At 37.6% G+C, this 25,708-nt stretch overlaps 1 pseudogene across 1 annotated transcript; it reads left to right on the forward strand.

The window, feature by feature from the left end:
* The first annotated feature begins 15,635 nt into the window (after nt 1-15,635).
* Nucleotides 15,636-22,977, forward strand: LOC101519935 (mortality factor 4-like protein 1; annotated as a pseudogene). The gene is made up of 2 exons (XR_009246043.1): nt 15,636-16,538; nt 22,717-22,977. The product of XR_009246043.1 is annotated as a mortality factor 4-like protein 1 (transcript).
* The last annotated feature ends 2,731 nt before the right edge of the window (nt 22,978-25,708 follow it).

Below are 25,708 nucleotides of genomic sequence, written 5' to 3' on the forward strand. Positions count from 1 at the left end.
AAAAAGTTAGTGTCTGTTTCATGAATGTCTTTGATTTTTATAAATACAAATATTTTTATAGGTTAAGTTTACTTTTTTTGGTTATTCTCTCAGAAATTGTAGTCCATTTGGACTGCAATAATAAAATATCATGAATTAGACATTTTATAAACAGCAACATGTTTCTCTGTAGTTCTCCATTTTGGAAAGTCTAAGAATAAGACATGAAAAACGAAGTGTCTTCTGGTGCATAGAAGAGACCTTCCAGCCAGGTCACCGAATGTCGACTAGGCGGGAAGCTCTCTGGGTCCTCTATCAACAGGGCACTAATTCCCGTCACAAGGGTTCTGTCCTCATGACTTTCCAAAGGTCCAACCTCCTAATACCCTCGTGTGGACAATATAACTTGCAACCTAGGAATTTGAATGACAGAACACAGCAAATGCCTTTAAGTAAACCTTACATTTACCTTTAGTGGGCCTTCTAATTTATTACTGAACAGCTATGTTTTAGAAATTATTATCAATGATTTTGTTTTAATACTTTTGGTCAGGGAATTTGTAATATAATATTTTTATATACTGAACTGCCAAAGATGCTTGAGAAAGAGGAACTAATGTTTTCAGCATATTTTCAATATATTGGTAAGAAAGTTATGGCTTTTATATGATACACAACTTTTTTTTCAGGTAATAGACATGAATAAGTTATTGTGAAATAATTCATTTTATAAATGTAAAATTATTTTTATAAATTTTGTTGTTGAAAATCAAAAATTATTAGGTGTTTTAAAATGTTAAATTATGATGAGATTAAAATATTTCTTAACTGATATCATGTTTTGAAATTTCTAAATAAAAAAGGAAAAACAAATAGAAATGATTTACTTTGTTAATGTTCAAAATGATTTAATCATTTTAGAGACACTGATATTCTCTTTTATGCAGCTATTATCAGTACCAAAAACTTGTTGGTACTGGAGCTCTCAAGTTTCCAGTGGAATTTCTTTAGGGAAAGATAGTAAATCCCAGTCACACATATAGCTTAAAGTAAGCCGTCATTATCTCATAGTCCAGTAACAGAGTGCTATGAGAGATTTGCTGCATGAACTGACCTCCAAATTAGGAAATGTCTCAAAAAACATGAAAGAAGACAGCTGTCAGTGATGCTTGGCAAACATGAATGTTAGGGCCAAGCCCCACGTTGGGAAGTTTAGGAAGAGGGAGAAGGACAGGCTAATGAAGCAGTTCTAGCAGAGGATGTTTTAGGTATTAGTGTAAATATATCAGTGATTCACTGAATTATTATAGGTAGGATGATACAGGATATGATCTTATTTTTAAAACCAGATCACTCTGTTAATGGAAAACAAATATAGGTACAGAAGGGGTAGCTCTGCATCAGGTCAGTTTGTAACATCATGGAGAGGAGTGAAAAGGAGGTGTTTGCTACTTGAGTTAGGGTGAGAATGCCAAGATTGATTGTTTACTTGGAAACAGATATGATACCTTTTTTTTCTTAAACATTTTCTCTCTCTCTCTTTTTTGAGTATCTATTTTTATGAAAGTCAGATTTACAAAAGAGGGGTGAGAGAGAGAGAAAGACAGAGACAGCGACAGATCTTCCATCCCCCAGTTTACTTCCCAAATTACTGCAATGGCCAGATCTGAGGTGATCCATACCCAGACACTCGGATTTTCTTCCAGGTCTCCCACATCTGTACAGGGGTCCAAGCACTTGGTTCATACTCCACTGCATTTTCAGCCAATAACAGAACTGAATGAGAAGTGGAGCAACCAGAATTAGAACTGGAGCTCATATTGGATGCCAGCACAGACAGATGGAGGATTAGCTTGTTGAACCACCATGCTGGCCCTCTTCAGCATTTCTTAAAGTTTTTTATATTATTTATCTAAAAGGCAGAATAACAGAGAGAGGAAGAGATGGAGAGAGAAAGAGGTCTTCCATCTGCTATTCAAGTCCAAATGGTCACAATGGCCAGGGAAGGTTTGAATTAAGCCAGGAGCCTGGAAGTCCATCCAGGTCTCCCACATGAATTACATGAGCTGAAACATGTTATCCCCTTTTTTTTGTTTGATTTTTCCAACCAGGAGCTCCAATACCATTGCTGAAAGAACACATGGTGAAACTGGACATCATCTTTGCTTGTTTCACATTTTAGAAACCCTTCAGCTTTTTCTCCACTTAGTATGTGAGGCTGATGACATTTTTGCATTTCTTAATGTTTGTTGTATTTATTGATTTGCTTTTATCAAACCATCCCTTCACTCCTGCAATAAATTTCACTTGATCATGGTGAAAATATCTTTCAATTTAGGTATTTCTCATTTTTTTTAAAAAAAATATTTTTTATTTGAAAGTGCTTTGGAGACAGAGGGAGAGGGAGGGGGATGGTAATAGAGAGTTATCAGAAGCTAATTCATTTCCCAAAGGCTGTAACTGGGTGAGGCAGAAAACAGGAGCCACAGATTCCATCCTAATCTCCCACAAGGTTACAAGACCCCAAGGACTTGGGCCATCCTCTGCTAATTTCTCAGGACTAATGTAGGGAGATGTATCAGATGTAGAGTGTTTGGGTTAGAATCTGTGCTCATATGAGACACTAGCATCACAGGCCATGGCTTAACCCATCGCACCACAACACTGACTTGAGGTTATTTTCAATGTGTCATTGAATTCAATCTGTTCGTACTTGGTTGGAAATTTTTGCTATATGCTCATGAATGCTATTAATCTATAGTTTTCCTTTTATTTTTTCCTGCTGTGTCTGAGTTTTGTTTTGATTTTGATATCACAACGATTCTGTTCTTAAAAGATGTTTGGAAGAATTCCATACATGCAATTTTTGTTTTTTAATTTTCAGGATTCATACTAGTTCTTACACATATATACCAACATATACATATACACATACAAATGAAACATATACATACCTACAAATGTTACTTCCTCATGTTGGATTGGACTCTTTATCACTGTATTATTGGACTCTTTATTATTATATACCTTGCTGGTATTATCTTACTAACATAAAAATATATTTATCTGACAAAAATGTCTCTCCCTTACACTGGAAGGATAGATTCACCCAATTTGATATTCTTGGCCAGCAACTATTTTCCTTTAGTACTTTAAAAGTCTCATGTCACTCCTCACATGTAAGGTTTCTATTTCACCAGTCAGGTGAGTTGAGTTGTCAAGTCCCTCTTGAATTCCAATAACTAAAATATCTTCATTTTTATGGTGTTCCATATTTCCTATAAGCCTTCTTCATTCCTATAGATCTATTTTTTCTTCTCCAACTATATATTTTAAAATACCTTGTTTTCAGGCTCATTAATTCTTTCTTCTGTTTGATACATTTGCTGTTGAACATTTCTATTACATGATACTTTCACTTTGTGTATTTTTTTTTGCTCAATTTTGTCCAAGTCTGCCAAATCTCCAAGCCTATGATGACTCTCAATTTTATTAATTATATTTTCAAATAGCATGCAGTTTTTATTTGGACAAAGTTCAATTTGTCTATTTTGTCTTGAGTTTTCATCTTTTATACATAGTTTTTAATAGAATATGGAAAGACAAGTATGATCCCATTACTGTTGGTTATGTAAAATTATACAACTGCTTTGAAAATAATTTAGTAACTTTATAAGAGTTAGATTAGCAGTTACAATTATGAAATTCACTTGAAAACAAGATAGTAATTATAAACACATTATAAGGAGAAGTAAACCTAAATCGAGCAGCAAGAAAATTGTAAATAAACAAAAACTAATATATTTATGTAACAGAAAAAAAACTATTTAATTTTTAAGTCCAGTTATGGAATCTACCATGACATGAAAAATTATTCTTGTGGGATATGAGGGGCAACAGCAATCCCTGGGAGAACAGAATTCCGGTGTGGATGCCACACACTAGTTCCACATGGAGAAAAATGCTGACTTGATATCCTATGGGTTCCATTCAAAATATGTTTGAGTTGCCCCCAGATCTAATTGAGAGCAGGTTTCAGCAAGAAGAGGAAATTAAAAAAAAAATCATGCAATTGGCATAAGTGACAACCCTGTGATCTAAATCAAAGTCATAGCTGGTGTTTCCCTAATCCCTGGTACTGCTGGAACTGAGAATAAGAGAAACTCTGAGCAGGAAAGAATGCAGCTACAACCTGAGATCACAACGGGTGGAGAGTGATTTACTGGAAGTTGGACACGAGGTAACCATGGTAGATGCATAGCACAGGAGCCTGGGGCTGAAACTCAGTGGAGGGAGTGGTGTGAGTGATGGCAAATGAAGAACTGGGAACTGAATGGGTTCTGTGAAGTCAATCTGTAGACCTATGGACAACACAGCTTAAAAACCAGCACTGAACAGAATATGTTAATCAGAGTTACAATGGCCAAAAGGCACAATGAATGAGGTTACTGATGCCTCATCTGCAAAGGAGCAAAAGATTATTTCAACCTCAGAATTAACTGAGGAAATCAGGGAACTGCCAGATAAAAATTAAAAAAATAAATAAATATATACATATACCGCTCTTTAAAAACAATGAGAAACACACGTAGTTCAAATAACTTAATGAATACGTTATACAGTAAATAAAATAGCAACATTGATACAAAATCAAGCCAATATTTAAGAAATGAAGAACATAATACAGCAAATTAAAAATTTAGTGGAGAATGTCAATAATAGACTGAGTGAGGCAGAATAAAGAATCACAGAATTAGAAGACACATAATGCAATAATACTGAAAACAGTAAAAAAAAAAAAAGGTGGAAATAAACTGGAATCAAGCTAAGAAAAGCATTCAGGAGTTAGGTAACACCATCAAAAGACCAAACATAAGAGTTGTGGAAGTTCTAGAAGGTGTTACAGAGAATCTGGGTTGAAATATTCTCCATTGAAAATGGAGTGATATATACCAGATAATAAAAGTGAAAAAAACGTCAGCCTAGATAAAATAACCAAAAAGCTTTCCTTTGTTTTTGAAAATGAAATATTTCCAAAACAAACACATGTTGAAAGACATCACCCATATTACACCTTCCCTACAAATTTTAGTTGAAGATGTACTACAGAGTAAAGGAATAGAATCTACCAAAACCAAAGGCAAATGTGGAGAATGTCCCAATAAACTGACAAAAGCAGAATAAATCAAACAATAATTTAGCAACCCATTGCTAAAATGACAACACCAAATTACTACTTACCAATATTAACCTTTAATGTAAATGGCATAAACTTGTCAATCAAATGTCATAGATTGGAAAACTGCATCAAAAATAAGATCCATATATCTGTTGCCTACAGGAAACATATCTCACCAACAAAGACTTGCAGAAACTAAAAGTGAAAGGATGGAAAGGCTATTCCAGGCTAATGAAAAGGATAAGTTAGCTAGTGTAGCCATTCTTACATCAGATAATTTAGACTTTGACTTGAAAAGCATTAAGAAATAAGGAAGGACACCACGTAATGACCAAGGGATCTATTCAGCAAGAAATCACCATAATAAATGTACAGATACCAAATGCCAGGGCATGTAGTCATGTGAAACAAATATTTGTGGATTTAAAGCAGAAATACACTCCAGTACAATAAAAATGAGGGACCTTAACATCCCACTAACCTCAAAGGACTTATCATGATGCAGAAACTTGGTAAGGAAACTACGGTGCTAGCCCAGACTATAAAGCAAATGCACTTAATTGTTATCTATAGAACCTTTCACCAGACAGATACAGAGCACACATTTTTTCTATCAGTACATAGAACCTTCTCCAGGGTTGATCATATCATAGACCATAAAGCAAACCTAAGCAAATTTTTAAAAATCAGCCATACCGTGTGTCTTATCAGACCATCATGGAGTGAAACTAGAGACCAATATGTCAAAATATCCCAGAATATATGTGAATACTGGGAGAGGGAATAATATGCTGCATCATGAACAATCAGTTATAGAAGAAATCAAAGAGGAAATAAAAATGTTTGAAATAAATGAAGGGATCGAAACAATATATCAAAACTTATGTCAAGAAATTAGAAATCACCAAGTAAACCAGCTAAGTACACATTTGAAAGAGCTACAAAAACAACAGCAAGACAATCCCAAGATTAGCAGAGAAAAGAAGGGAGTAAGATAAGGGAGGAAATATACCATATCGAGATCAAAAGGACAATACATAAGGTCAAGGTATAAAAGCTGGTTCTTTGAGAAAAGTCAACAAAACAGGTATCTCACTAACTCAACTAATAAAAAAAAGGGGGGGGAGGGTGGGTAGGAGAGAAGATACAAATCAGTAGAATCAGAGACAGAAAAGGAACAGATAACTAAAATATACACAGAATAATCAGAAGATATTATCATAAGCAACTATATGCCAACAAATCAGAAGATACAGGAGAAAACAATAGATGTTTTTAACACATACAATCTATCAAAATTTAATCAGGCAATTAAGGTCCTAAGTAAATTTATAAACTTGGTGAAGATTGAAGAGATAATTCAAGAACCTTGAAATGGATGGCTTCACTGTTTAATCCTGCCAAATGTTTAAACAACTTACCCCAAACATTCACAAGATTTTCAAAACAATATAAAGGGAAACAATCCTTTCAAATAATTTTTATGAAGCCAACATCACCTTAATATCAAAGCCAATTGAAGCACAACAGAGAAAGAGCACTACAGACCAGTATCTCTGATAAATACAGATGAGAAAAAATTCTTAGCAAAATACTAGTCAACAGAAACCAACAATATATCAGGCAGATTATTCATACAGACCAGATAGATTCATCCCTGGCATGCAGGAATGGTTTTACATGTGAAAATCAATGAAAGTAATTCACCACATCAACAAATTGAATAGTAAAAATGAATAATCATCTCAATAGATACAGAAAAGGCATTTGATAAAATCTAACACCACTTCATGCTAAAAACCCTAGGCAAGATAGGAATGGAAGGAACATTCGACTACACAATCAAACTAACCAAAAAGCCAACACCCATCATACTAAACAGGGAAATACTGGAAACTTTTTCACTAAGATCTAGAACTAGACACAGCTGTCCACTTTCACCACCGCTGTTCAATATATTATTGGAAGTCCTCACTAGAGCTTTTAGGCAAGAAAAGAAAAGAAATGAAAAATATCAGAACTAAGGAATTAAAATTATCACGTACACAGATAACATGATTCTATATGTAGGAGAAGCAAGAGTCAATCAAGAGACTACTGGAATTCACAAGAGATTTTAGCAGAGTAGAAGAGAGAAAATCAGCCAACATAAATAGATGGTCCTAGTATACATGAGTAACTCCAAAGAACTGATAAGTACAGTCCCTTTACAATAGCAGAGTAGTATCTTAAATACCATGGAATAAACCTAGCCAAAGACATGAAAGATCTCTATGATGAAAATTACAAAACATTAAGATAGAAATAGAATAATATGGAAAATTTACCATGGATTCATATGGTCAATCTAATCATTATGTCCATATTTCCAAAAGTAATATACAGCTCCATTATGATCCCAATCAAAATCCCAACAACATTTCTTAGAAATAGACAATAAGCTAAAAAAATTATCTGAAAACAAGAGAACAAAAATAGACAAGGCATTCTGAAGAATAAAAATAAAGTTCAAGGAATCACAATTGCAGACACAGAACATACTCTAAGGCAGTGGTAATCCAAACAGTCTGTGACTGGAATTGAAACAGAAAAAAAAAATGATGGAATGGCAGAAAAACCCAAAAGTGAGCCCACAGATGCACAACCAACCAATTTTTGATAAAATAATTGAAAATAATCCAGGATAAAAGTGATATCTTCAATAAATACTACTGAGACAATGGAATATCAACCTTCAGAAGTAGGAAGCAACAAACTATTAGAGGAAAACATAGAAGAACTCTGCAAGATATAAGTACAGGCAAAAATATCTTTAGAAAAGCACCAAAAGACCAGGCAGTGAAAGGCAAAGTAAACAAAGGGGATTGCATCAAACTAAGAAGCTGTTGTACGGCAAAGGATATGATTTAAAAAGTGAAGAAGTAACCAAAAGATTTGGAGAAAATTTTGGCACAGTACACAACAAATAGAGAACCGATTTCCAGGATTTACAGAGAGCTTCAGAAACTCAATGCCAACAAAACAAACAATCCTGTGAAGAAACAGATGAAGAAAATGACCAGGCATTTTTCAAGAGAACAAATGGCTAATAGACGTATGAACAACATTCAGCTTTCTTATCTATCAGGGAAACAAATTAAAACCACTTTGAGGTTCCCGCCAACTCCAATGAGACTGGTCTACATTCACAAATGTACTAACAACACCTGCCAGCATGGAAGTAGGGAGAACCCACTGTGGAATTCATCATGGTGACAGCAAAGACAACTTAAAATTAATCAACTGTTTCACTAAGCTATCCCACCTCTGGGAATATATCCAAAGGGGCTGAAATCTGCATATGAGAAAATGATCTGTAATCCTATGTTTACAGCAACACTGTCCACAATAGTGAAGCCATGGATACAACCTGGGTGCTCATCAAAGAGGAATGGATCAAGCAACTCTGATACATCTACCCCTGGAATACTGCTCAGCAATTGCAAAGAATGAAATTCTAGCATTTGCAACAAAAATATCCCTTCTGGAGACCACTATGTTCAGTGAAAGAAGCCAAACCCCTAAGGACAAGTATCATCTGTTCTTTCTGATAACGGCAACTTTCATGCAAAATATATGAAATATCTGTATCTATAGAAACACATGTATGTGCACATACTCAACTATAACCATTGTATAATGAAGACCAGCACATTGAGAAGTAAGGATACATTGCAAGATGTACATTGCAGGATGGATCTCTACACTAAATAAAAGAAAGACTTCCAATGAAACTGTTAAATATATCTTGACAACCAGATGCTGGACTTTCTATAGTTGTCTTTATCTACAGTATCATGATACATTTAAATAGAAGAGTGATGGACCTGTGACGGGTGCTGAAGGACTGGAGATAACAACCATTATGAGAGAAAACAGTGGGGGGAGTGGAAATGGGAAAAGTGGAAAGGGAAATATTTGAGCCTATGGGATGTATCATGACAAAAACAAAAACAAACATTAAAAAAAAAAAGACAAAAAGGAAGGAAGACCAAAAAAAAAAAAAGCTTAGAAGTTCATTGCTATATGAAAAAAATAATGTTACACAATTGGTATAATGGGTTTTTCTCAGATATGCAACACAGATTTATTTCTTACAATCAACCAAAGCAATTAATCAAATTATAGAAGCAGAAAATAGTTGATAAAGTGAACATTCAATTATAATAAACAAAACAACAAAACTGAGTAAAACTGAGTAAATTAGAAACAAAACGTAATTGAATCATATATTTGACTTTATATTGTATATATTTCTTTCGAGTCAGAAGATAAGAGCTTCTATAACTCAATATGGTAGTGCATTTGGAGACCCAGACAGGAACAGATGCTACATATAGATGTTAAATGTGTATTATGCACACAAAACCATAGTATTTATGGAAACAGAGAATATGTACCTGGAGAGAGAATAATGAAGAAAACTGTCAACCTTTACAGGTTTCTGAATTGTATACATAAAATACTTTAAATAGCTAATTATTGGAATGAATAAGTGAGTTGAACAAAGGTACTGTACGCAGTGATAATATGTGTTCTAAATATTAAGATGTGCAATAAACCACAAGTCTAAAGGACTCTGCTAGCTGTCAGTTGAGGGTCCTAAACAGCTACCTTCCTGGGAATTTCTTTGGTTATAAAGCACCTACTTATTCAAGGTGAAATTATTTTTCATGGTGGTTTCTCTCATCCCATAGTACAATATTGTAAAGGCTTAGCCCTATTACCTCAAATTGGGATCATTTTGGCAAGCCTGTAACTAAGTTTTCCTGTGGTATTGGCTAAATTGTTGAGAATTCAGTGTCAGGCAGCATGTCTAACAAGACTTAGATCCTTTCTTTCAACTAACTGTTTTGATTTCCAAATAACTTCATAGATTTTCTGAATGCTGATCTCAACTTCATATTCTGCTTCTCAGAAAACAGCATTTTATGGAAGTGCCTGTTCAAAAAGAAGTCTTTGACTTCATAGAGAGAGGAAATGGACTCTTGAAAGTGCCTATAAGGAACTTGAACCTCCTGCCTCAGCTCAAAAGTTCTGAAGAATCGGTCCAATTTCAGGTCACACTGTAGAATAGCTCACCAGTTTGTCAAGTCTGGGTCATTACCTGACTCATTCTTCATTTTTTTAAACTTTTTCCATTTTATAAATTATATTTTTGGCAATCTTTATGTAGTTGATTAGGGTAAAAAGATTCAAGGGCTACAGGAAAGTGGGTAAGACTATTATTTCCACATTGTTTCCTTCATGTATCTGAAATAAAGGGGGCTTTAAGGGAGAAACCCAACCCAATTTCCCATCCACCCCAGGTCCCTGATGTGAGGCATGCTTTGAGAGTCTTGCCCAAGTGGTTTTGGTAGTTCAACAGTTATGAATTGCTGCCAATCTTGCCATTCCAAGCACAATGAGGTTCATTAAAGAATCCACTGATTGACATAGAGTCTCCATTAAGAGTCTCCATTAAGAGTCTCCATTTGCCCAGTTTTTCACTGCGGCTGAGATGGTTGAATGACTTGTTCTGTCCTCTGTCTTTTCATGGTTAGAGTTCTGAGTCCAGCAGTTCAATTGGGGAATCCCAAGAGAAACTTTGTCTGAGGTGTCCCCAGATCAGATTCTTGTGTGTACAAGCAAGTTCAGGGCCCCATTGGACTAGCACAGTCAATTGCCCCAATCAGTAGGTAGTTGCAATTGCTAGGTAGGTTCTGTTTCCAGCCCTGTCTTCCACTGGAACCAATGGGTGTTGCAGTCCAGCCTGGTTCTGCCCAGCACACACTTGGCCCTCACATAAATCAGTGGGAGCTGCAGCCTAGTCAGAATAACCCTCAATAGCCCCCACCAGGCCTGCCCCCTACCCTGGTTTGCTACTATGTGCTGCAGACTAGTCCAGTCTGTTCCACATCCCATTCAGCTCTCATACATGACAATGGGCATTGAAACCTAGTTCCATCTAACCAGCTCAACTATCCAGCCCTCACGGATATAGATATAATCATCAAAAATAAAGTTTCTATAGTGGATCTCTGAAAACAAAATTCACAAAGAATGGACTACAACATCATTAAAATTTGAATTTATAAAATATTCTGAAATGTTTGTAATAAACACATATCTGTGAACTTAAGTAAAATACAAGCTGAGCAGAGATGTGTTTGCATATATAAAGTATATGTTTCATATATATTATATATACATGCATACATGTATGTATATTAATTATGTGTAAAGCATATATACACTATAAATATATAGGTATAAATTTGTGTATATATATATATAAACTATCAGTTATCAATATAGGCTATCACTTTTGTAGTAGAATAAACCCAAATGACATATTTCTAGCTTCCCTCTTTCCCCACACTATTGCTTTTGCCTGATATTCGGCTAACTGGCACTTTCAGCTCTTCTGTAGATAGTTTAAACTCATCAATCAAACATCATAGATTAGTAGAATGGATTTAAAAAAAAGGAAAAACCCATCTGTTTGCTGCCTACAAGATACATATCTCACCAACAGAGATCAGTGGAAACTATATATCATGGATTTTGATTTTTTTTTTTTGTTTCATCCCTTCAAAACACTTTCTCATTAAATTCTTCATTGTCTCAAGACACTGCTGCAAGGCAGTGAATGAGTCCTCGGCCTCCCCAGAACCCAAGAGAGCTCTTTCCTCAGGGTAAGTGCGCTGTGAGGGAACTTGGGAACTGGGTTAAAATTCCTAGCTCCACCCAGCTGCTAATATCTTGTGGCTGGATGAGTTTGGGAGGGGTTTGGGTCTTGGGTTTGGGGGCAAGTGCCGCTCCTCACAGTGTGGCAGCTGTGGGGGGTGCCCCTACCGGGTTGGACCCAATGCTGGGGGCTCACGCCAAACACACTGCCGCAAGGCAGTGAACGAGTCCTTGGCCTCCCCAAGGGTGGCCAGTGCACCATGTGGTGCCAGGCTTTGCCTGCTAGCCATCTGGCAACGAACGCTGGGGTTTTTAAATATGTTTGCTGCCTGGGGACACATATGACTAAGGTCATATTTAGTGTAGGTGAGAAATTAATTTTGGGTGATTCCCAGTGACTGAGTCATGGAAGTTTTAGGCATGCGTGGGGACTGACACCTGGTAGTTTGGAGGGAAGTACCCAGGAGAAAATTATGGTTAGTCAGATACACCAACCCAATTCGGAATACAGAAAGGACTTGTTTGCCTAGAACATCACTGATCGTGACACACCAGCCCACACCAATGGTATGGATGGGGGCCTCTTTGGCAATGATGGGTACCATTACCCAACTGTTTGGTGGAGTGGTGGATTGGTTACATTTGGAAGGGTCAAGACTCTATCCAGCACGCAAGAGAACTTGGTCGGGGGTAGACTCTATAGGGCTGTGTGGGCCCAACCCTATGGAAATACAAGTTCCCCTGGTTAGCTCGCAAGCTGGGGTTGCAGTGGACTAAGCTAGGTGTGATCATGCCATCTGCCATCAGTCACAGGTAAAGGAACCCAAAACAGTCAGGGCAGGTCAAAGCAGCAGCACCTGAATGTGCATCCTAAAACAGGATGTGGGGTGGGCTGTGCTGCCACTGGAAGCGGGCAGAATGGGCAGGGATGAACAAACCTTAACTCACAAGAAACAACAGAAATCAGGTTGGAGCACAGGTCATGCCAAGTAGGTCCTTGCACCTACTGATCTGCGTAAGACAGGGATGCTAAGCCACAGCATCTAAGGGGACAGGATAAGAGAGGGGATGTGTTAAGCTGAGTCACAGCAACCACGGGCCTGCACATGATCTATGGCTGGGAATAGGCCCAGTTGGGCAGCTAAGGGGACACCCTAGCTGGGTTGAGGTTCCCACCAAGGAGTGCATGGGCTGGAATTGGGGCTGCGTTCTGATCAGGGTACGAATGTAATCCCACTTGGCACAAGTGTGGACTGGGAATGGAAGCACCAAGCCGGGCCAGACTCCAACACCATCTGGTGCTCTGCAGGACCAGGGGAAATGTATGACAGACTAGGCTAGGTCTCAGCCCTTACTGAGCCATGTGTAAGCTGTATGGGGGTATGGAAGAGCCATGGCTGGGTTGAAACATCCAACAATAAGAACCAGATTGGGTTGAAGAACAGTCAGGAAACACCACTGTTCCTGCAAGGACAGGAGGTGAACTGAACAGGGCTGGCTCATGGACCCACTGGTATGCGTGAAATCTGGCACTGGGTGAGTTTATGATGGAGAAGCCTGGGCAACTTCTCTGACTGGACACAGTCCCTGCAGACTGTGTGCGCAAGAAGCACAATAGGAAACAGTCCAGAACAGGCTATGGAAATTACCCCACTGGCATACATGGCATGGGTTGGGGTCAGACCAGGCTGAACCTGTTCACATCACCCGCTGATGAGTCCGAGCAACAGAACAGAGTGTGGGTCGAGCCAGGTTCAGTTGCGACACATACCAGTACACATAACGGAATGCCAAGGTGAGATGAGCCGTACCAGATGTGATTGCAGCGCCCAAACAGCACATGTGATAATCAGGGAGAGAAGGCAAAGCCAACAGGGGAATGTGGGCTCCCCTGCTGGACAACTACTTCCATTGGAAAGCGTGAGTCTGGATGGGGGCAGATCAGACTAGGCAGGGCTGTTATACCTGTGAGCCTCATGTGAGCTAGATAAGGGAAGGGCCACGGTGGGCTGACTGTTCCGACTGGTGCAAGCAAAAACTAGAGTGGGTGAGGGTTAGTTGGGCTTAGCCACAGTACTAGCTGGCAGAGGCTGGCACTGGGAGCTAATTCTCTCAAGTTAAATGCCAGAACCACCTGGAGAGTGCATAATCTGGGAGTGGGAGCGGCCTAGAAGGAAAATAGTGTGCACCACCCTCGGGGTTACCACTCTCACTGGACAGCAGGAAAACCAGGACAGGGGCAGTGGTGGCTGTACAGAAGGGCACCTGCCAGTAGGTGTATGGGCTCGATAGTAGGTTAGTTGGGTTGAGCTGGACTTCAATGCCTATTGACACGTGTGAGAGCTAAATGGAGTGTGGGACAGACTGAACAAGCCTGCGGTACATACTGGCAAGCATGGGAACCAGGGTAGGGGGCAGAACTGGTGGGGGTTATGGGGAGTCACCCCAACTAGGCTTCAGCTCCCACTGGTTTGTGTGAGGACCGAGTATGAAGTGGATAGGATCGAGCTGGACTACAACACCCGTTGGTTCACCAGGAAGACAGGGCTGGAAACAGAACGAACCCAGCAATCCCAATGACCAGCATGTGCATACGCTGATTGGTGTGACGGACGGTGTTGGAGTCTGTACTAGCAGACTCACGCAAGAATCAGGTCTGGGATCATCTCAGATGAAGTTTCTTTGGAGATCCCTCCAACGGAACTGCTGATCTTAGAACCCCAACCATGAAGAGACTGTCAGCCAGTGGACTCTGAATAGGATTCATTGCGATTGGAACTGCAAGATTGGCAGCAATCCAGAACTGATGAACTATCAAAACTGTTTGAGCAGGACCCTCAGAGTGTGCCTCCTGTTGGGGATCTGGAATGGGTGGGAGGTTGGGTGGGGCTTTTCCCTTTGTTACTTCCCTAACCCCAGATGCAGGGAAAAATGATAACATTAGTGTGGAAACAATGGTATTACCCACTTTCACCCTGTAGCCCTTGACCCTTTGTACCCTAATCAACTAAGAAAGATTATTAAAAAAAATAATTTAAAAAAAGTTAATGAATTCTTCATTGTCTCGTGGATCAGACAATAGCATGATTTTGTGAAAGAAGGTTCTTGATTTTCTTTTCCTTTTTTCAATGGCACATTGGTTATTCAGTAGCATGTTATTTAACATCATGGCATTGTAAATTTCTGTTTTTCTACCTGTTGTTGATATTAAATTGCGGATTTTTATTTAAGGGGATGTTTAGTAACTCTGTAATGGAGAATATTGTATCCAGATGTGAATATATAATGCATTCTGCAGCTCTATCTCCAGAACAAAGATGGACTCCCAAAAAACTGTAAACTATATCTTAGCAATAGGATGCTGGACTTTGTGCCATTGTCCATGCTCACAATGATCAACATATGACTGTTTATGAATAGCTGTACTACAGTAATTAATACAGGGGAACTCAGTGGCAGTGTTGGGAGGGGTTTTGGGGAGGGTGTAAGGGAAAACCCAGGGCCTGTGGAACTGTATCATAAACTGATGATAATAATAAAAAAGAAGTAAAAAAAATTAAGTACTTTTGTATTTCAACAATTGTTCTTTGTATTTCTGTTTATACCATTTATTTTAGTTTTTTTAAATTGTCCACTACAGGAGGGCAGAAACAATATTAGATATATTTTTGTATTTCCAAGATTCAACCTAATTTCTAAAGCTCATTAGGTAAGTAATGATATTTAAATTAGAAAGTAGTAGGGGGCGGTACTTGGGGGGGGTGGGAGAAGGAGGCAGTGGCGACTAATCACGTATAAATGGCACCCAAACAGGACCCGAATCCTAAATTTCAGGAGGATGAAAGGGGATTGTGCTTTCATGAGCCTCTTGTTTATGAAGCAAAGTGTGTAAAGATTGCTATAAAGTACAAACAAGTGAAGTATTTTATACATTCTGTGGTTGGAATAAAAATTGGCATGAGTGGGTTCCAGAGGAGCAGAGTGCTCAAGTATGTGGACACCAATCTGCTGAAGCAGTGGGAGCTTCAGAAAGCCAACCAGGAACAGTATGCGGAGGGCAAGATGAGAGGACAGAAAACCTCTGGCTGCAACAGAAAAATGTCGATGTGAAAACAAAGAAGAATAAACAGATAGCACCGGGAAATGGAGATGGTGGCAGCACCAGTGAGACTCTTCAGCCTCTTAGGAAGAAAAGAGCCACTTAGATCCTACCGTTGAAAATGAAGAAACATTCATGAACAGAGTGGAAGTTTTAGTGAAGATTCCCGAAGAGCTAAAACCATGGCTTGTTGATGACTGGGACTTTATTACCAGACAAAAGCAGCTCTTTTATCTTCCTGCCAAGAAGAATGTGGATTCCATTCTGGAGGATTATGCAAATTACAAGAAATCCCATGGAAATACAGTTAATAAGGAATATGCTGTTAATGAAGTTGTGGCAGGGATAAAGGAGTACTTCAGTGTCATGCTGGGCACTCAGCTGCTGTACAAGTTCCAGAGGCCACAGGATGCTGAAATTCTCCTGGATCACACTGACACACCCATGGCCCAGGTGCATGGGGCACCACATCCGTTGCAATTATTTGTGCGAACTGGAGCGATGTTGGCCTATACACCTCTGGATGAGAAGAGCCTTATTTTATTACTGAATCACCTTCATGATTTCCTGAAAGTTACTTACTTTTATTGGAAACATTTACAGAGAGGGGGAGAGATAGAAAGACTTCGCATCTGCTGGTTCCTGCCCCAAATGGCCACAATAGTCAGAGTTGAGCCAATCTGGAGCCAGCAGCTTTTTCCAGGTCTCCCATGTACCTGGCAAAGAATTCTGCGACTTTGTTCAGTGCCAGTGAGTATGAAGCGGCTCCCCATGAGTACCATCGGAAAGCAGAGTGAGAGGCTCGCTCAGTCACGCACCCACTGACTCACTCACTAATGTTTGCATTTCTGTAAACACGTTTTTGTTCTAGTCCTTCTCTTTAACAACTTATGTACTTTGAAGATGCTAGTGTATGACAGAATTGATGTTTGTTTTCTGTTTGATTTTAAACAGAAACATTAAAAAGGGTTGCAGCTCCCTTTTTTTCCTTTCTTACTGTACTAATTTCAAAGTTGCTGACAGTGTATTCAGTGATGGACAGCAGAGGGAGGTGCTGTAGAGTATTCTATTGCCTAGTTGACAAAGCTGCTTTTGAATGCTGGTGGTTCTCGTCCTTTGACACTACACACTTTTATAACATGTTAATTCTCTATGACAAGATACTCTGACTCCTAGTGCCAAAGGTTCAATTCCATGTATATAACTGAACACACGTATCCATTTGTGCTTTTTTCTCCTCCTCACCCCTCGTTTTTTTTCTTCTTTTTTTTTTTATGGTGCTTAAAGTAAAGAGCCCACCTTTGGCAAGTCATCATGCTGTTCTTTAGGTATTTTATCTTTGCTCGATTGTTGGAGAATGGTGGCTTGTTTCATGGTTTTGTATTTGTATCTAATGCACGTTTTACCACAATAGACGCAATGCATTGTGTAGTTAGAGTTTTCTGGAAAAGTTGATCTTTTAGGAATTGTTTTTCAGGTCTTCAATAAATTTTTTCTTTTAAAAAAAATGAATTAGAGAGTAGTCACAGGCTTAATAACTTTCTGTTAGTTAATATCAGTGAGTGAAAGTGTTGAGGAGGGGTGAATCTTTGGCCTGTGGTTCAGATGCCACTAGGGGCACCCTCACTGGTGTCAGGTGCCCAGGTTCAGTCCCTGCTCCCGATTCCAGCTTCCAGCTTATGCAGACCCTGAGCATCAGTACTGATGGATGACTCAGCTACAAGAGTCTCTGCCACTTACTGGAAAAAAAGAATTGAATTCCAGGCTCTCAGCTGCGGGCCCAGCCCAACTCTGGGTTTAAGGGCATTTAGTGAATGACTCAGCAGAGAGAATCTCTTTGTTTCTCTCTATTTCTCAAATAAAATGCAGTTCAAAAATTGCTGAAGAAAAATCATAGCAAATATAGTCCAGTAAAACATTTTGGAAAATTGCAATGATTTTAGTAACATAACCTGTCGTTAATTGTTACAAATAAATACATTTATTTTCAGGGCCCAGTGCGATGGCCTAGTGGTTAAAGTCCTCACCTTGAATGAGCCGGGATCCCATATGGGCGCTGGTTCTAATCCTGGCTCCCACTTTCCATCCAGCTCCCTGCTTGTGGCCTGGGAAAGAAGTCAAGGACATCCCAAAGCTTTGGGACCCTGCACCCACATGGGAAAACTGGAATAAGTTCCTGGCTCCTGGCTTTAGATCAGTGCAGACCGGCCATTGCAGGCACTTAGGGAGTGAATCATCGGATGAAATATCTTCCTCTCTGTCTCTCCTCCTCTCTGTATATATGCCTTTTGCAGTAAAAATAAACTAAATATTTAGACAATTTAAATAATTAAATATTTTTTTTTCAAAATTTTGCAAGTGAAATAATATCACTTAATCTGTGCATTATGTTGAACTTAGAGTTTTTTCTTCTGGATGTTTTTATAATGGATTTCATCTTATACTTTTTAGACTATGTGAAAATATATTTTATAGCACAAATATATAAAATGTATATTTTGTGTACCAAAACAATATAAAAGTTCCAAGTTTTTCATATATTTTGAGTTTTGTCTCTATCTAATCATTTTGATTAATCACATGAATTATTCTTCTACCTATAATACTACATACTAGTTAGTAATAGGCAGCTAAGTTGAAATTGCCTACTTTTTGTAGCTATAAAATAACGTGACTATCATACACTGAGAGTTTAAGGAAAAAAATGTAAATCTCATTTGCCCTATGATAGTAATACAAATGAAGTAAGATTATACTACTGATTATTTTATTATAAACCATCACTATCTGTATATGTATACAACTCAATTTAAATCTAAATACAAGGGTCTAATGAGTAATTAATTAGTTGGCAGAAAAATAATGTCAGAAGTAGAAATCAAACTTGCTGCAGTGGTTAGTGAGAAAATACTGACCTAGAGCTAGCACTGCAGTACTGCTGGTGAAGCCACCCCTTGAGATGCCCCCAACCCATATGAGAGTACAGGTTTGACTTACGGCTATTCTGTTTCCAGTCCAACTAATGCTAATGCACCTGGAAGGCAGCTGATGACAGGCCATGTGATTGGATTCCTGTTATTCACGTGAAGGAATCATTTGAAATTTCTGGCACCTGGTTTCAGCCTGCTTTTGTGTCTTTGGCACCTGCTTTTGTGTGTCTTTGGTTGGGAGATGGACCAGCAGACGCAATCTGTCTGTTTCTGACTCTCTTGCTCTCTCTGTCAGCCCACTTCTCAAATAAATAAAAATTTAGAAATCAATCTAAAATGGAAAAAAATTTAAAAAGACATAAAAGAATAAATAAAAATCAATCTAAAAAAGGAAAAAAATGACCAAGACAGATTGCTTTTTTAAATAGATTTTAAATTCTAAGAAGAATGTTCAATGCCATCACAAAATATGATGGTGTTTCAACTTCATGACAAAAATCTCATGCTATTGAATTACCACAGAACTATCTCTACGTTTCTTTTCTAAAATAGAGAAAAAGTTCTTAAAAGAAAATATGTCTTGCTAATTATAAAATAAAAATTAAATTAAGAGGAATTTTAATCATATAGCATATTTAGTACTTCAAAAATATATCTTTTGTGCATGCTTAGATCAAGTAGTATAGTAAGTAGCAGCGTCTAAACATTGCTAAACATAATTATTGAACTGTGAAGTGAACAAATACTGCACATTGTGTGGAATAAAAACATTAATTTATAAATAATTTAAAGGGATATGGAGTCTCTAGTTCTGTATTTTTGTTATTTTTGTTATATAAGGAATACCTGGTTGAAAAGGCAATGGTAGAGATGCAAGGAAGCGGCTAATTCTGTCCCCAGAAGGGGTGGTATGCCTGAAACAGGTAGCTAGACTAGCTTCAGGAACACAACCCAAGAGTTCAAGTCTATGTGGCAATAGTTAAGATCCAGACAGTCCAAGTGATCTAATCTGTGTTCTTGCTATAACGAGTGCTGTAAATAATTACACAGGTGCAATTGCAAGACTGCTATAAATGAGAATCATTCTAATTTCCATAGGTTGAGAATTTTCCATAGTTGCATAAACCTCAAAGTGCTTGTCTCACCTAGGTTTTGAGATCTGGCCAAGTATTTATAGCAATACACTCGGGCCAAGACTGTCTCCTGACTCCTAGGAAGATTCAGATAAGGTCAGACACAGAATAACCTTACCTGTGAAATCATTGGGGAAATTGAAAAAGATTGTTTTTCAATATGTATATTTATGCTTTTAAAAATCTTTTAAAAATATTATTTATTTGAAAAGGAGGGAGAGAAGAGAAACAATTTCCCATTTGTCAGTTCCCTCCCTAAGTGCCCACAAAACCCAGGACTGGAACAGTTGGAATGTAGGATCTTAGAATTCAATCCAGTTCTCCTTGTGGGGGTAGGACCAACTTCCTGAGGTTTAACATATTGCCCTCTATTGTGCATCAGCAGGAAGCTACGGTACAAAGTGGAGCCAAGATGTGAATTCAGGCACATAAGTTTGTAAACATCCCAAGAAGCAACTTAACCACTCTGTCAAGTATTTTCCCCCAAGTACATTTAAACAGATAAGATCATAAAATTTTGGTAATGATAAATACAAATGGGAGAAAAATATTTAATCTTATCACTTCTAATTTAACAAATTGAGAACATTTGAATTTGCTTGTATTTTAAAAGAGGTGCTTGTTTTTTCTTTACTTGGCAAATCAAGATTTCTTGAGAGCCCTGTATAACCAGACTGAAATGTAGACTTTTGTGTGAACATTAAACATAAATGGTTATAGAATCTCCTGCTTTTCAAATCCTTTGATGGTATTCTGTATTTCTTAGAGTAAATGCAAATTTGATAATTATGCCCCACGCCAAATCGTATATAATGTATACATTCTATCTCTCCATTCTCATCATTTTCTATCAAACCTCTTCCATTCACTACAGTATACTCATCACCATCATTACTATTATTGTTATCATTAATTGTTTGGTTATTGAAATTTAGTCCTTTTGACTATGCCATTTTTCTTGCTCAGAATAGTCTTTATGTGGTTAGCACACTGTACTGATTGTATAGTTTTTTAAAAAAGATGTATTTATTTTAATAGAAACAGTTGTAGTGAGAGAGAGGGAGAGTGACAGAGAGTTCTTTCATCCCCTGATTACTGCCCAAGTAGGCCATAATGGCCAGATCTGTGTCAGGCATATGGTGGGAGCTAGAAGTTTCTTATGAATCTCCTACATTGGTGCAGTGGCCCAAGACCTTGGATCATACTTAGCTGATTTTCCAGGCCATTAGTGAGAAACTGCATTGGAAATAGAGCATTCAGAATTAGAACTGGAACACATATGGCATGCTGGCACTCCAGGCAGAGGATTAGTTGACTACACCATCCAACTAGCCCTTACATAGTACATATTTCAGTGTTGCAACACCCTTAATAAAGCCCTCTTATTGCCACAATGAGCACATTCAAATAGCTATTTTTATTAATAATTAAAATAGATATTATTTTATTTTCTCACTTTTAACCTATAGGAGATCAGAACATAGCTTAAGAAATATTTGTTAAATTGATTGATTCATTTTTAAAGATGAGGGTTAGGGTTAGGGTTAGAGTGACACACAATGTTCTTTAATATTCTACATAAGGAATTATAACACAGGTACTAAGAGGCTCCAAATGCAAAGCAAAGATTAAGTAATGAAAAGAAAAGTTGCTTAATATTATCACTTTAAACGAAGGTGTGTTGAAAGTTGCTTTGATGGATTATCAAGATGTGTAATATTGTCTTTGTTACACATGCTTCTTTAAATTTTAGCTATTTTTATCTGAAAAAGCAATTTAAAAGAATGCAAGAACAAAATCCTGATCCATATAATATTGGAATGGCTTATATATCCTATTGAGGATATTTATAAATTCTACAAAACATAGCAAAAATTACTTAAAGACACTGACTAAAAAGCAACTAAAAATGAGCAAAATTGTAAATTATATGGCTTTTGAAAAAAAATCTGTCCATGTTCTAGAACAGATTGATGAAATCTAACATCCTGGGTCAGAAGCCTGAATTTTGGATTGTAGAGCAGATAGAAGGTAAAGGAAGAAATTCAGAGAAGAAAATCACATCTTGGGAAGCCCCATGTATCTTCAAATCTTACTGAAGCTATTGTCTGACTTCTCAATTGTTTGTGAACAATGAAACTTCCAAGGAACCCTGAGGAAAGCAGTAATCGGGAAATTAAAAAGCAGATAAAATATTTCATAGCTAAAGAGCTACAAAAGTTCAGTTTTAATATCTTCAAATTGGAAGATTTTGAAAAGAAAAGACAGATCTACATTTTAAAGCAGAGTTCAAATTCCAGACTAAGAGCTGTTCAGCATTAAGGCAGAGCTTACCTAGCCACATAGAAGCCCAAGCCAGTCTTATAGGATCACAGTGGTTTCATAACAATTTAGTAGCCCAGCGAAGAATTCAATTCTTTTCTAATGAAAATTAACACAATTCTGTTATCTGTGATGTAACATTGACAACTTTGGTAAACAATATTGTGGTCCTATCATCCATTTGGGAAAACAGGATCAAGCTCCAGGATCCTAGCCTCAGCCTGTCTGAGCTCTGGTTGTTGCAGACATTTGGAGACAAGCTCAGTGGATGAATGTTTCCTCGCTCTTTGTCTCTGTCTCTCTGCTTGATACCCTTTGAATATTTTTGCTTGTTTGCTCATTTTTATTTTACTGGACCCTCTTTAGTCTGTGCGTGTTATCTGCTGCCTGAGTGCAGCAAGTCAGAGACCCTCCTCGCTGTGCAGGGATGCAGTGAGTCTCCTTGTGAATTACCAGCCTTTCAGACTACAGACATGTATACCAGAAAATGCCAGCAAACAATCAGAAGTAGAAGACATGCAATTTGACAGCCATAAAAAGTCCACAGACTTGAAAGATTATGGGAAAAGTAGAAAAATAAGGAAGACCTCAGAAGAGGGGGACAGTGCTTCCCTCAAAAATGAATAAAGGATCACCTTAATCCGAGAGCTGCAAGATGAAGATATTGAGGAGCTCCCAGACAGCGAATACAGGAAAGAAAATGAAAGATTTTAACAAAAATGTTGGGAAGTACTTAAGGAATTCAGGAATACCATCATCACAGAGATAAAACAGGTCCAAACTGAAATACTAGGGCTAAAGAACATAGTAGAAAGTTGAAACAGCAGAATGAATGCTGCAGAAGAAAAATATCAGAGATGGAAGATAACCAAGTGGAGAGCACACGACTAATCAGGCATCTGGAAGAAAATCTGAATAAAGCAAAAAAAAAAAAAATCTATCCAAGAAATGAATGATAACAACAAAAAATTAAATATTAGACTCATAGGAATTTCTAAAAGACTGGAAAAAGAGACAGGATTGCAGGAGGTATTCAATGAAATTATAAAAGAGAACTTCCCAAATACTGGGAACATAAGGGAAAGCCAAATAAAGAAAGGGCAGAGAAGAAGAAATAGTTTAGATAAAAAAAGATCCTCCCTCAGACACATTGTGATCAAGTTTCTGTAAACTGAACATTAAGAATATTGAACCAGGGTGGGGGAAAAAATAAAAAAAAAAGAATGAAAGAAAAAAAAAGAATATTGAACCAAGCACACACAAAAAAGAGCAAATAACATTCAGAGGAAAACCAATCAGAATCACTGCCAACTTCTTAGAAGAAATCCTTCAAGTAAGAAGAGAATGGAGTAGAATTTTCCAGATTCTAAAACAGAAAAATTGTCAACCTACGATAATATACCCAGCAAAGCTCTCATTTGTATTTGAAAATGAAATAAAATATTTCATGGTAAAGAGAAGTTGGAAGAAGTACTAAGCCAGATGAAACAGCACTGCTCAGGATCATGCTGAAGTCAGAAAGAAAGGAACTTAATCACAATCAATGTTAACAAAGGTGAAGATCTTCTTAATAAAGCCCACAAAAGAAACCAAATTCAAAAAAAGACGACAACACACACAAGGACTATTAACATTAACATTCTATCCTGTGGACACAGAATATCCGAGGCAGAGATCAAATCAGTAAGTAAAGCCCTCTCAACAAAGAAAAGCCTGGGTCCAGATAGTTGCAGTGCTGAATTCTCCAAAGCTTTCTAAACAGAGCTGATCCCAATCCTCTATAAACTCTTCAAAATAATACAAGGGGAGGCAATTCTTCCAAACTCATTTTATGAGGTGAATATCATCTTAGTACAAAAACTAGACAGAGAATCAACAGAGAAAGAAAACTATAGGACAATATCCATGATGACTATAGATGCTAAGATATTCAACAAAATACTATCCAACAGAATAAGAAATACATCAGCCAGCTTATTCAGTTGGGATTCATTCCAGGCATGCAAGGATGGTTCAGCATTTATAAATCTACGAATGTGACACATCACACAAGAAAACAGAAAAAACAAGAATTGTATGATGCAGAAAAAGCTTTTGATAAAATCCAACACCACTTCATGCTAAAAACTCTAAATAAGGTTGGCACAGGAGGAACAATCCACAACATGATCAAAGCAATATATTAAAAACACAATGCCAGCATCATACTGAATGGAGAAAGATTGGAAGCCTTCCCACTGAGATCTGGAGCCAGACAAGGATGTGCACTTTTCCCACTGCTATTTAACATAATACCAGAAGTACTCATGAATGCTATTAGATGAGAAAAGAAAATCAAAAGAATTCAGATTGGAAACTAGGAAATGAAGCAATCTCTGTTTGCAGATGACATGATTTTATACATAGGAGAACCATGATACTCAATAGACTGCTAGAACTTCGACAATTGTTTGGTAAAGTGGCAGGGTACAAAACCAATGAGCAGAAAGCAATAGCAACAGTGTATTCAAACAACCCCAAGGTGGAAAGAGAACTGACCAGCATGGTATCCTTCAAAATAACAGAAAAGAAAATGACATACCTGGGAATAAACCTAACAAAATATGTGGAAGGTCTCTATGAGGAAAACTATAAAACATTAAGAGAAGAAATATAAGACTTCAAAAAGTGGAGAAACATACCATGTTCCTGGATGGGTAGTCAATATCATCACAATGTCAATATTACCTAAAGCAATATATACATTCAATGTAATTCCAACAAAAATGCGAAGAGAATTCTTCACAGAGTTGAAAAAATGATGCAAAGGTTCATCTGGAAACACAAACAGACATGAATAGCCAGAACCATTATGAAGAATAAGAACCTAGAGGGAGGGATCATAGTCCAAGACCTTCCGACATATTATAGGGTGGAAGTTATCAAAACAGCCTGGTATTGGTACAGAAACAGAGCAGAAGACCAATGGAGTAGAATAGAAACACCACCATCTAATGTTAGACAAGAAAACAGAGAATAGTCGAGGGAAAAAGGAAGGTCCCCTCAATATATGCTGTTGGGACAGCTAGTTAACTACCTGCAGAAATAAGAAGGAAAGACCTTGACTATTCACCATACACAAAGATCAAATCTAAATAAGGTGGGCATGGACTTCCTAGAAAAGTTATCAAAAGCAAAGGAAGCCAAGACCAAAATAAACAAATGGGATTGTATTAAGCTAAGAAGCTTCTGCACAACAAAAGAAAATGATCAACAAATGAAAAAAGCAACCACCAGAATGAGAGGATCTTTTGAAAAATTGTTTTTTTAATAATCTTAATTGATCAGGGTACAAAGGGTCAAGGGCTACAGGGTGAAA

The sequence above is a fragment of the Ochotona princeps genome, chromosome 9, assembly GCF_030435755.1.
Source record: "Ochotona princeps isolate mOchPri1 chromosome 9, mOchPri1.hap1, whole genome shotgun sequence".
Taxonomy (NCBI): Eukaryota; Metazoa; Chordata; class Mammalia; order Lagomorpha; family Ochotonidae; genus Ochotona; species Ochotona princeps.